We start from the raw sequence: 14,289 nt of genomic DNA, 5'->3' as shown, positions 1-14,289 counted from the left end.
TGACCATTTCACATTACAAGAAAAGATATTGTAATTCTTGTTGCATAGATTGAAACTTTGTTTATCTTGAGTTGTAACACCCTGTCGTTCATGTTTATCAGTATTATATGTTGTTATTTATTTATTTATTTACTAGTTATTTTTGTTTGTTTGTTTGTTTGTTTGTTTGTTTGTTTGTTTGTTTGTCTTCGTCAACTAACTAACTAATCAATCCTGAGGCCCATGTGCTTAAACCCTATTCCGAGGTCGGAGGAAAATGACTGGTCACAACACTGTTACGAACGTTCTTCCCGACTTTTCCTTGGATATATTACCTCGTTATTGGGGTGAGGGGCATGACCGCTGGATGCATGCAACAATGCCCAACACTGTAATTATAGAATTGTATTTGGATAATAACGCAGACAAAATCGGACCAACAATATTCAAGATGTGAATAAGAGTCATACTCTTTACTTGACAATCGATCAGTAAATATCGGGCTCTTCAAGTTTTACTGTTATTCTTGTACATCATCAATTATTGGTACTACTATAATATTGATGAAGATCTGCTATCAATCACTAATACTCCAATCTGAATTAATATCGATTAATATTAGGAAATTATTAGTACTCATCGTATTTCATCGAATGTTTATATCTAGCACAGACTATATAAAAAAATAATTTCTTAATCTACGGTACAAATTGACCAAGGATGTTTTATTCAAATAAATGGAAAACACAATCCATATGCCCCGGAGGAGAATTTATATTATGTATAAGTGCAAACAAGTGTAGTTATAAGCGAAGTAGCTAGTGAAGGGGGTGGGGGTGGGGGATGGGGGTGGGATGGAACCCAAAGTGTAACAGTTTAATACCAATTATTATAAATATAAAAGGGAAGAAAAATATATACACTGAGAATAGTGGACATGCACAAAAGCATTACCTTTTCGCTAGTGTCTTGGAAAACCAAGGACTTGATGTATCAGAGCTGTTTTATACTTATTTTTATCTTCCGTAAGGTAATGGGTAATAAAACAATATCTTAATAGTGCATGCTTTACACTTCTAGATATATTTTTTACATACACGTTGATGATGACGACAGAGCGTATGTATTGTATAAACCTGTAGGACTCAGCTGTTATCCAAAATGATTGATTTGCATAATTAATGATATTTTATAAGTCAAGTGATATATTTCACAATCTGATACTGGATATGAAGGAACTAATCAGAAGGCCTTACACGAAAGGAATTCAACTTACATCTGGTTACCCATTATAGTTAAATGTTGTGTATTTCAAGAAGCCAAATAGTTCGAAATCGTGATCTAAGGGAAGCAGTTATTGTAACTTTAAGACATTCTATATACAATCTAAGCTTTATTTTAATTAGTGATACGTAAGTACTCTCCTTGGCAAGGTTTAGATGTTTATCTCACGATCTTTGGATGGAGTAAACTTACACAGTAGACTTGTTTCAAATTTAGCTACATTTGTATATCACATATATATCATGATGTTATATCATATTGAACAATAATATCACGCATTCTTTATTTTGTGAGATTTATAGCCCTTTTAGATTTATAATCTACGGGTGAAATTTTACATTCAATAATTTCAACACAGATATTCATAATTCACAATGCCAATTTATATTCATTCCTTCCATGTAAGTATTTCAAACTTTCTATCTTTGTCTATGTACTGTGTGCCAATTGCCTTAAATGCGCTACAATCATTACCATTCCTGCATGTAAGCCATAGCTCGAAGCAGTGATATATTTATATGTATAAAAGAAAGTGAACACTGCAAAATATATAATGAGATATATTCATGCACAGACTGTATATTCGTAATTTTGATATCTTGGTGTGATATTCTAACTCATCGACAGAGACAATGCTATTCCCATTTTGATGAAATGTCTAAAAAAAATATATGACCTGACCTTTGACATTAAAACACAAAGGAGTAACAAATGAGAAAGTACAATTATTTATAAGCTTAGCTTGTAGCTGTGTTTGCAATTCTCCGTGTAGCTAATGGTGGTTTTCTCATCCCTGCCCTTAGAAAAGTGAAGTTGTGAATGCCGCAGGCAATTGGTGTCATTTATTAAATAACATAAATGAAATTTACATCTTTAATAGGTTTCATCCATCATAAATTGGCAAACTGACAGATTTATATCCAGTAAATCCGTATAATGTAGATGAAATGTACATGAAATAGGGCTAAAGTACGCTTATGAATACGTGAAGTGTTGTATTGTCATATCGTAGTTTGACCGAACTTCTGAAATCAGTGGAATTGAATATCATATATAGACTTTCAGCTGTTTGCACATGTTAGATGTATGTAACTTTGATATCTCTTGCATAAACATTCTATAAGTTGTTATACAATTCATTGTATAACTGTATATTTGTTAATTTTTTAGACAAAATTAAAAACCTAACCTACATTGCACATTGTATTAAACTCAGAATATTCTGACATACATACATACATACATACATACATACATACATACATACATACATTCATACATACATTCATACATACATACATACATACATACATACATACATACATACATACATACATACATACATACATACATACATACATACATACATACATACATACATACATACATACATACATATACACTACATAAATGAGTTACTCAATACCTACGAACTAATCGGTGTGTCTACACATCATGTCCTCCTAACTTGACTTAATGCAGTCTAGTTTTATGTTTGAATGCGTTTTCATATTTCTTAGAGAAATGAGATATATCCGATGGTGATGATGATGATAATAATAATAATAATAATGATGATGATGATGATGATGATGATAAATAAATCACCCACAGAAAGCCATCAACTTTGGGATAAATTTCACATTAATAGTGAAACTCATTACTAGACAATTGATTAATAGGCTACATCAAATCATTTCCTTCTATCGGATTAGCAAAGTGCAAATTAATATTTCAAATCGATGGTATCGTCGGATATAATTAGTAATTTAGATGACCTGTCATTTTATACCGAGACTAAAAGAATAGCTAGTCTCTGGTTATAAGTGAGTATATGCAACGCACATGTTTAAAAAAAATAGCAACATAAAAGAAAGAACAAAAACATCTCCCCCAAAAACCATCAAAACGAAACGCAAAACTCGTATGCTTTTATACATGTATTGGCAGTCTGTATATTGAGTATGTTGATCACACAGTTGTTACAATAGGCTTTTGTATTGCAAAGAAAAATGACAGTTAACAATATATCACTAAACAAATATGATGTGTATAACATACAGAGTCCTAGTTTAATTTAAAAAAAAGAAGAAGCTAATTCTCATTTGCCACAGAATTTCTCAACTGTAATGTATGTCTTAAGATTAACAACTAAATATGGATGCCATTGAGTTCAAACGGGATATGACCCGATGGTATGCTCATTCCGTCTAGGATTAGAAAAATACAAGATATACAGTTATTCGGAACATATCACGTTTTGTACAAAGTTCGAAAGCATGGATAAGCGCCCTCTGGTGAGAACAAAATATTGAGTAAATATCACACTGATACTAGACTTGAGATTTTCGCTTTTTCTTTTTCAATAACACCTTACCTATGTGTTCTTAAATGCCGAGAATATATTTTTTCTTTTAGCATTAATTAGAAATGATTAATGAATGCAGTAATTTCAAGCCCTGGGGACACCGGATTTCAAAAGTACAATGTATAAGTGTTAATTTGTGCAAGCAATTTATTTTGAGGCAGTTTAGAGAATTTGCCTTAATAGAAAATTAAAGCAGAGATGATGAAAACAGTGATTTGCTATCGATCATTTTATAAATCACGATCAAAATAATCATTTATTTCAACACGGATTCCAACATGATAAATTACAAAAGAAATTCGAGGCCTTACAGTGACTATAACTGTGTTATTTAATAAATGTATACCATATTGTAGAAATATGAAAGAAAACATGCCAATTTCATAGTAAAACACACAGAGACAGACAAAAACATAGACAGGCAGGCAGATATCTGTCTGTCTGTCTGTCTGTCTGTCTGTCCGTCCGTCCGTCTAATTACCCACCTCACCTATCTATATATCTATCTATCTATCTATCTATCTATCTATCTATCTATCTATCTGTCTGTCTGTCTGTCTGTCTGTCTGTCTGTCTGTCTGTCTGTCTGTCTGTCTGTCTGTCTGTGTGTCTGTCTTTCTACAGACAGGCAGACAGAGTAAAACACAGACAGACAAAAACATAGACAGGCAGGCAGATGTCTGTCTGTCTGTCTGTCTGTCTGTCCGTCCGTCCGTCTAATTACCTACCTCACCTATCTACCTATCTAGAGGTCGGCATCAACAATTTGCAATAACAAAGGAACGTTTGTAAACAACATGATTAAAATATATACAATAATAACTAAAGTAATTTTATACAATTGTGCAAATTCATATGATTTAGACATTGATAAAAAAATCCCCTTGTTTTTTTTTTCCAATTTTAACATATAAAAACATCCTTCTGTTTCTGACTCGACTCCTACGCGATGGAAGTCTGTTCCGCACTAGCTGTATCGTGAGTACATATGTAACAGTATAACGCACTTAGTATATCGTTTTCCCTCTGACCTCCTATCATTCTACTTGAAAACAAGGTGGGGTTGCAAATTTACCTAACGAGCTTAAAATCTGATAGCGTACAACATACATATTTACAAGACCAGAACAGATAGCAGAAATCTCCTCCCAAGGCGATAATAATGCCAAGCCAGGCCTTTCACAGTCACTTTACAACAACGAATAGCTATTTAAGTCTAAAACAGGTGTCTTTGAATGATGTGCGTTTTCATACTGTAGTGGTGAAACATGTTCTCTGTCTGGCTCTAAGAGCTTTGAATTTATCCATTATATTTTATAGGTCCTTCTGTTTGTCATGATTGACTGCCGAGACTTCACAACAGCTGCAATTTTGCACTCTAATTGTCGTCGGCATTACAAAGTACAAATTAAACGTGATGTACATTTGGCATGATATCTCTATAAACGGTGATAATATTTACTGTATACATTTACGCTTTGGGGGTAAAGCGGCTCTTGCTCCGATGACTACCACAAAGTTTGGAAGCACGTTGTCACGTGATTAGTTGCGTCAAATGTAGACCAGCACAAAAGAAATGCGTAGGAACAAGGTTTTGGAATTGTGTTTGAATGCATTACTTAGTCAAATGTAAACTGACACTGTTCATCTGATGTGTTCATTTACTTGTGATGTTTTCTTACCAGTAAAACAATGAAATCTCGCGAGACTGCGAAATCTCGCATGATTGCGAAACATCGTTTTCGCATCTCAATGAGGACCTCATTTAGATGAAAACGCTGTTTCGCAATTATACGAGATTTCGCTGTCTCGCGGGATTTCATTGTTTTATTTGCAAACCGATTAAAACACATCACAAAAAGCTCAATACATGAAAATGAGGACTATGCCAATCTAAGTCAAATATATACTGGTTGAAAGATGAAACGATTTTGAAAATAACCATTTTCTTTAATTTTACAATTATATTTCTAGCACAGTAATATAGATATTCACGAAACGTTTTCGGGGGAAAAAATAAACCACAGTGTGAGGCAACCACTGTTCAACAAATATATGATTGAATGCAACTGTAGGCAGATGGCACATTTGCGCGCGTTCTGGACAGGATGAAGCAGTTAAGGTTGGTATAAGCTAGTACAGGCATATGTAGCAACTGATGGACAGCCGTGCGGATGATAGACATACAGACTACCAGACTCTTCTTTGCTTTCACAATTTCATGACAAGGAACCTACATGAAATATTTAATGCCTTCGAGACGTACTGTGCTATGAACGCGAAATTCGACTCAGCAATTTTTTCTTTCTTAAACACTGTCTTCACGTAAATATTGAATAACTACAAGTCACTAAAAGTGTGTGTGTGTATGTCCTTCGGTAATAATCTTAGAAATTACCCAAATAAATGTTATCGTTTTGATTAATTTTGAAGACAAATTAGTCTTGTCAAGCAACAGATCAATTCTTTAAAGAATTGGCATTTGGAAATGTCACGGTGGATAATTAACATTTCAGAGTTGGAGACAGAAGAAGGGGAGGGGGTGGCTAGCTGACTAAATGTAAATCCAGGTGTCGCTAATGAGAACGAGTGTATCATTAGAACAAAAATATAGACCTGAGACTATTCGTCAGACGCAGACAATTCGTTAATTGGACATCAAGGTACACCATTTGGAATTCGCCAGTGACGAAGAGCTAGCGACTTTAGAAGCAAACATGAGCGCGTTGTCAGGAGACCGGCGTACACGTATACTCCTTCGATATCGAAGTTGATGACAGCGCTTATCTTGCTTAACGAGGAAACGATAAACAAGATCGTTTTAATCAAATTGCAAGGCATATCAGGAACATACACCACCTAGGGAAAGAAAACTCCATCAAATTTCACCAGACTGACTTGAATGTCCTATGACATGGTAATCTACTCTATCGAGTTAAGGGAAATTATTTGGTGAATCTCTGCATGTCACTCTAGTTACACAGAGAACAGCTAGCAAGAACCATAACCTTTATCTAAGATTCTAAATTCACCTAAAATTACTGTGAGCATGTTGTTATTGCATAGAGCGCCATCATCGTTGCTGGGAGTGATTAATTATGGCCTAGCTTGTACATATAAAATTTCATTTTGAGAAATTAAGTCACATTTTGATAATAATAATAATAATAATAATAATAATAATGATAATAATAGTTTTAAGCGTTTAGAGTTAATATTAGTGATGAAATAACACAGTGAAATGCGATACTTAAAGATTAACTTTCAGAAATATGCGAAACCGTTCATCTAAAATTACCAAGCTTTTCCCTTTTTCTCTGAAACCCTACTTACTGAGTATTTTTCTGACAACTATTTCCTGTAGGGTAAGCATGACAATTGTGCCTTCCAGTCCAACTATCATTTCAACAAACCTGCTGGAATTTGCTAAAACTCACGTCCTCAACAAATGTATAATTTCCCCGAGTACTCTCACCGTAAAATCTTTTGTGTTTGTATATGTTTGACATTCATTTATATCTATCTCACGAAATTTCCACTGTAGGAAACCCAGAAATAAATTTGAAATTAAAAACAAATACATTTAGCACATCTGAAATATTGACAAAACCCCAAGACTAAAATTAACTCTTATAAATCATATTCAATTTGTTAAACTCAACGGAATAAAACTGTTATTTATTTTTATTCCATTTAGATATCATGTTCACCTGAAATAATTATTAAGAGGTGCGCCTGTTTTTGATAGAAACCGCGATAACCTTCCCCACTCTGACGTCACAACTGAAGTCATCCACAACCGAGTACAAGTTTTACAAGGCAAGAAGACGTGAAAGACATAAATCACCATGGAAATGAGCTCCACTTTGTGGGCTGTCATCGATTGTAGCGCATCACCTTTATAAGAAAAGTCGATTTGTACTTCAGCAGTTAATTTGACTCCAACTTCATATCATACTATCAGTGAGATATATCACAAAGGCTAATTTCAACATGAAAGTACATATCAGTAGTGCGTGATTTGGCGCACTTATTTGACTCAATTTGCATTTTTGGTTCTGATTATCGCAAAATGAGTTGTTCAACACAGTGTTTTATTGTTGTTTTATTATTATTATTATTGTTGTTGTTGTTGTTGTTGTATATTCACATTCTAACTTCGTTTTATTAAAAATAAGAATGATTTCTTACATGCAATGTTGAGTGTATGTATATGACTGTGTGTGTGTGTATGTATGTATGTATGTATGTATGTATGTATGTATGTATGTATGTCTGTCTGTCTGTCTGTCTGTCTGTCTGTCTGTCTGTCTGTCTGTCTGTATGTATGTATGCGTTGTATGTATACATTGTGTGCACATATACGTATGATTGTGTACGTGCGCGTAAATGTCTGACCACTTTTTGAAAAATGCACTCAGGCATGTACGCGCACGTGGATAAACACAATCATGTTTGTACACAAGCAATGTATACATATCATAAACAGCGCATGGCAAGTTGAATATTAATTGCACTAATGTTGCCTAATACAGCATAACATTCACAGAATCTTTACAAATCAATTTAGATCTTTCTATGGTGCACAAATGCTAACTGTTCAAGTAGGTAAGGTCAGGGAAAGCAGAAAATGTTTTTTATATCCGTACATTTAGTCCTTGGGAGAGTACTGACCTTTGGGGAAAATTCTGCCAAAAGCGACGTGCCCCTAACACACACACACACACACACACACACACATTATATATATACATATATATATATATATATATATATATATATATATATATATATATATATATATATATATATATATATATATATATATATATATATATATATATATATATATATATATATAAAGTGACCTTCTCAACTATAATACAAGTTCTTTTATCGAGCAATACAGGCTTCTCACCTTCTAGTACAACATATAACAGAGACCAGATGTCCCGGGTATTCTACTTTGGGTTATATGTTTCCCCGGTGATTTTGTAAACGCCACCTTCACTGCCCATTCAAATCCCTGCTTCACTACCTTCATAATCATAAGTATCTCGTATATAACGCCCTTCATATTTTCATATTGCTTATTAGTGACTTCTGTCATATCTTTAATTTTCAGAAAATCACATTATTAGCTGAGGTATATGATGTCATATTGTACAAAATCATTCGAAAAATATAGTGCAGTGTGATATTTGCGAAAACGCACAATAAACCGTATAGTAAATAACAACACACATACTCGGTGTGCAATTATCGGTAGAGTGATAAGACTATCAACGTTTGTAACGCGACACCCTCTTCTCAAACTTTGTAGGGTCACCTTTAGATCTTCACATACAAATAAAAATCAAGTAAACACAATTGCCAAATGTTAACATTTAAACAGTGTCAAATTTCAAGTCTGTCTTCCGCCTTTTCAAATCTAGACTACGCACCCCAGGGAGCGTTAGCCTGGTACAATTTCCTTACTCAATACCGAGAATTAAGTATAGACTGTTTGTTCAAAATCAACGAGTTTGTTTTAATGCCAAAACTTAATTTCCCCTTCCGTGGTAAACACTTGGTAATTCTCCTAGGATTCCAAGCACGGATTTGGGCATGAAATTCTATGAGAGAATACGTGGGCGGTGAAATTAGATCGTGGCCTATTCACTTCGTTCTTATTATCAACAAATAAGGTGGAATATTGCATTCCCAAATTTTGTTTAGCTTTCTCACTTTTGTAAGAGTTAAGCAAATTTACAAATCGCACCTTTAAAACGAAAACAGTTTTAGTCATTATGAATTCCAAATAAGAGAATCTTCTCTGTTTACTAGATTACGAGGCAGGAATCTGGGAATTGGCATATGTGTGGAGTTGTTAGTCTAATCTAATCTATAGCTAGTCTAGTCTAGTCTAGTCTAGTCTACTCTAGTCTGGTTTGCGCTCAACTGTATTCTCAGACCATATAATATATATTTATCTAGAATATCTACATTAAATAACATTAAATATTAAATATATGTACTTGATATAAACTCTGGGACACGGTATTTACTATGGATTTTTAATTTATAAAACAATTTTATCATGGCGTCCTACTTGAAAAATTAATCTGAGAAAACATAGACCAAGTCTGTGTTTGTAACTAAATACACTGCAAAAAGCTAAAAAAAAATGTGTAAAAAAGTTTGTTATTTGTGCGTACAATAACAAACATTTTACATATTTATCAGAATTTTATTGCTTTATGAACAAAGACTTCTAAATTAAGAATCCTAAATAAATACCTAATCCCCATCCATATGGCAACTTTAAAAGACACTACTTGTGTTTACACGGGTTTTAAAAACATATTTTACTGACAAAAATTAAGCTCCATTATCTTATATTTCGTTTTTATAACATTTCTTCACACCCGTTCATGCAATCCAGGTACGAGCTTACGTGAAATACAACACCATGGTGTATATACTAGTCTCGCAAAAAGCTACTCAAATCCAAACCCGTCCATGTCTATTCTTGGAATCAAATTTGAAGTTATAGCGATGTTATTATTAAAATTGTTGCGAGTTTAATATTTCACCAACATATTCCTATTTTATAATATCCTGTATTGAGTTTGGCATCTTTTATATAAGGTAATATAAATTTGATGCGGTATATCAAATGGAACGACTATCACTGCATTTAGCGAGTTCCTGTCAAGCGTAAGGACAAAGGTCAACATTTTCAACTCTCAATTCGCGCGCCAATATATATCCAGACGACAGAATGCATGACTGGCGGTGCCATCTGTCAGTTAATAATAACCTATGACCTGCGTTAAGATGGAGACGACACTGTTATTGTTGTCACATTTGACATTACTCGACGTTTTCGTAGATTCTACGATTACATTGTATAAATTGCAAGTGACTGATAAAACGAGAATCGTTATGTCTGGCTGAACACACTGAGTAAATTATATACACATTATAAAATGTTCTTAATGACAAAGTGACCTTTCCGTCATTTGGAGTAGGTGTTGACGATGTACTTTAGTGTGATGTATCCGGTACCTTTTCGATTGCGAAACTCTCGTTAAACTTGTTCGAATAATATAGAGGAAGTTACAATATTTCATCCAAACATGTGTAGCCTTAAGCTTGTACGTTTTCCTACAAAATGTGTCGATAAAGTTGAGTTTTCCATAATCACCGATAAGCTTATCATAATTATTTTTAAAAAGTTACTCTTTGTTTACTCCTATCAATAATCACTTCAAAAATACTAGCGTGCAACACCAAGTATGATTTCCCAAATATTAGTATAACATAAGATACTCTGTAAACTTTGCCAACGAATATTTGTAAACGTCGCAATAGTTTGAAGCAAGATGATAAAGTTCAGTATTACCCTTTATGATCTTCGCTGAGTCTTATCCAGAACGTTACTACGTTAGCGTCCTCTGCCGACTAAACTTCGCAGCATTTCGGTATTTTACTTTGATGTTTTGAAATAAATCCACAAACTTACCGTACCCTTCTATTGGAGTTTGAAATTGAAAAGTAATTCTGGAAAGGGTCAAGCGTGTTAAAACACAGTCCATGAATTACCTCCCTCTTCACAACTTTAATTACCCCGTCTACCTTAATTCACACTTTAGGCTGGCTTCTTGCAATACAACTTATTTGATCCAAGGACGCATGGGACTGTCGAACAATACCCTCATGTCCCCATGACAGGTGTATGTACTACTACAATGGATTGATGTACATTATTCATATAACGTATGATTTTAATGTTTACCTCGGCCATAAACTATCCAGATATCGCGATAAAATATGGCGGAAAGAGAGATAACACTTGTGCTGTATGATTAAAATCAAAATCCAAAAGTTGTAGGTCTTAGTTCATCTTACTTTACACGTACGTCTATCCATATCGCTAATACAGCTGAACTATCCCAAAGCAATCCATTCTGTTTTCATTACCATCAAACCGACTCAGTACCCTATCATTGGGATTAAATTCGTCATAGATTTGACAATTTACGGTACTAATTCGCTGTACGGGTAACAGTATCAACGGATATATCCAGTGGCTAACCGAATACGTAGTATGCTAGCCGAGGTGCTCTGTTAAAGTCGTTTCAATTCATTGTAGACACTCGAATCATGGCCATCAAGTTACAGCGCCATACAGTAAATCATGCTGACGATTAAGACATCTATACTGATATTTAGACTATTACAGGCATTTCCATCACCATAAACTCGTCATTACATAGACATTGACGACTGTTTCTCCGAAGCAGTAAATCGTCCTGGTCAGGTTATCGTCGTTGGCATTGAGTATTCGAAGACATATTGATACTTTTTATTTTCGATCACTTTATTTGGGCCATTCAAGGTTCGCAGTGGGAGAATAAATCATGTGACTTTTTTATTACTAACAGTCATTCATCTTCAATCTTCAATATAAAACCGTTCCATAAGAGAAGGTTTACTACAGTCTTTGAAAATGTAATTAAGGTGTCAACCACTCAAGAATACAGGCCATCTCTTATTGTCAAAACAGTTTGATGATTGTGTACAAGTAAGAATGCTGATATTGTCGAAGTCACAACGGCACCCCGGTGTAACAGACTAAGTACGGATTCATTGGAATGACTGGAGGAGGGAGGTGTCGTCCAAAATATCACAATTTGTGCCCGATCTGGATCCAACAGTGTGACTCGGTAATTACTCTGCTTTCAACAGTCATCTCCCAACTGCTAAGTTCTAGGTCAGATACAATGTAGGTATTCTCCGGATAGAATTTCTGGGCCAGGAGAGGGACAAGCCCCGGGGACATGACAACAAATCTACGTCACAACACGACTGTTTTAGCACACTTCGAACTACACATGCAGGAGAAGATGATCACATATTTAAATAAAAAATTCACAAAACTATCGTGATATTAGCAAATACGGCAGTCCCTTATCTTTCTATGTGGCTTTTGACGGTTTAGATAGACTCGATGTGAGTCCATTCCCTATCGTGTTTCATTATAGCGATATGAATATTAGGTCATCTAAACATTTTCAAGCCATCACGTATAACTAGTAGCAAGCAAGAAATGTAAACCAGAAATGTTGATCTACAATAAAACACGCACACACTACACATACGCAGACGCATACATACAATGCATACATACATATATACACACATACATACATACATACATACATACATACATACATACGACGATTCAAAACGTTAATGAATCGTTCAACAGAGCAAATATCACCTAAACATGCTGCGATGTAGGTTTCCGCTGTGTATATAGTTTACATAGCGACGACTTTTTTCATTCTGGTTGTGATGAAGACAAACATTATCAACCTAAATTAACGGTTACCACTCTCTATAATGTGATCACACCGTAATCATGGGTTTGAAATAATTTGCACTATAATTCATCTCAAGTGTATTGATTCGGAAATATATAAACTTTACTGTGTTTAATCATGATAGCTTTCAGATTATTTTTTAGAATGAATTATTAGGGTGATATCATAATTTACTGAAATAATGTAACATAATATATATTATGTTTTGAAATCTTTCAGGATAATATAATCAAATTGATAACGTGCGAGTGTTTAAAGTAACAAAAGAAGTGCAACGATCTTACAGGAGGAGAAACTTTTCTGTGCACAATCGACAGAATACATAAACATATTTTGATCATATACACAGTAATACAATTAATTCTAGCATGTGACTGTATCTTGCAGATGGGATATATATATATATATATATATATATATGTACCTATCTGAGGATTAGGGGGAATATACATGCGGAAAAAATCTACCATAGGGGGAAATCATCTTTAGGGAGAAAATTTTGTTTCCCCTTAACGTTTTGAGATTATGATTCAATACTTTCCGATGTGCCTCTTGAAGTGTTAAAGATTGACACAACAGGGAATGATAATACAATCTCATATATCAGGTTTCAACCACAGGAACTGATTTAAATTGGTGATATCAGGGACTCCAAAATCGACAGTTTATATGTTCGATGCATAAAAAGTCAACCATGGGGGGAAGTGAGGTTTTTTTAAATTTAAATCTTAATTTTCATATAATATCTGTATTATCTCTCCACATACATGTTACCGAGACTCAAACGGACATATTCGCCAAGTCTCGAGGATTATTGTTAATTTTTACGCCCAAAAAACAAAATATATAGTGATTGGGCCCTTCTAAAATTGCTCCTCAGAAGTTATATATTTGACAATGCGCTGAAAACTTCTGTTTGCTACATCGAACGTAAATTGTCACGTGACTTACAGTTGTCGCGTCAGATTCAGTCCGTGGTGGAGTGCAGAGCTCGGCTGACCACAGTGATTGAGTGAAGAACTTTTTCAGTAAGTATCATTCCAAAATTGTAAGTATAATTCCCCTTTTTTGGAGAAATTTGATAGTTTATTATGATAGTTCTAAGCTAAAAAGATTATTCAGTCAGAAGTCAAATCATGTCTGCAGTCGGTCGGACATTGTTGAACACCACTGCCTCATTCTTCGTAATGTAGTATTTTACTGTTTCAAAGCCAATATTTCGTAACCTCTTTTTGAAATACAAACCCCAATACTATCAAAACAAAAGTATATGGTTTGGCTGTGTGA

The sequence above is a fragment of the Glandiceps talaboti genome, chromosome 5 (genome assembly GCF_964340395.1).
Source record: "Glandiceps talaboti chromosome 5, keGlaTala1.1, whole genome shotgun sequence".
NCBI classification, from domain to species: Eukaryota; Metazoa; Hemichordata; class Enteropneusta; family Spengelidae; genus Glandiceps; species Glandiceps talaboti.
The sequence above is the reverse complement of the archived record's forward strand: the minus strand, read 5'-3'. Positions refer to the sequence as shown.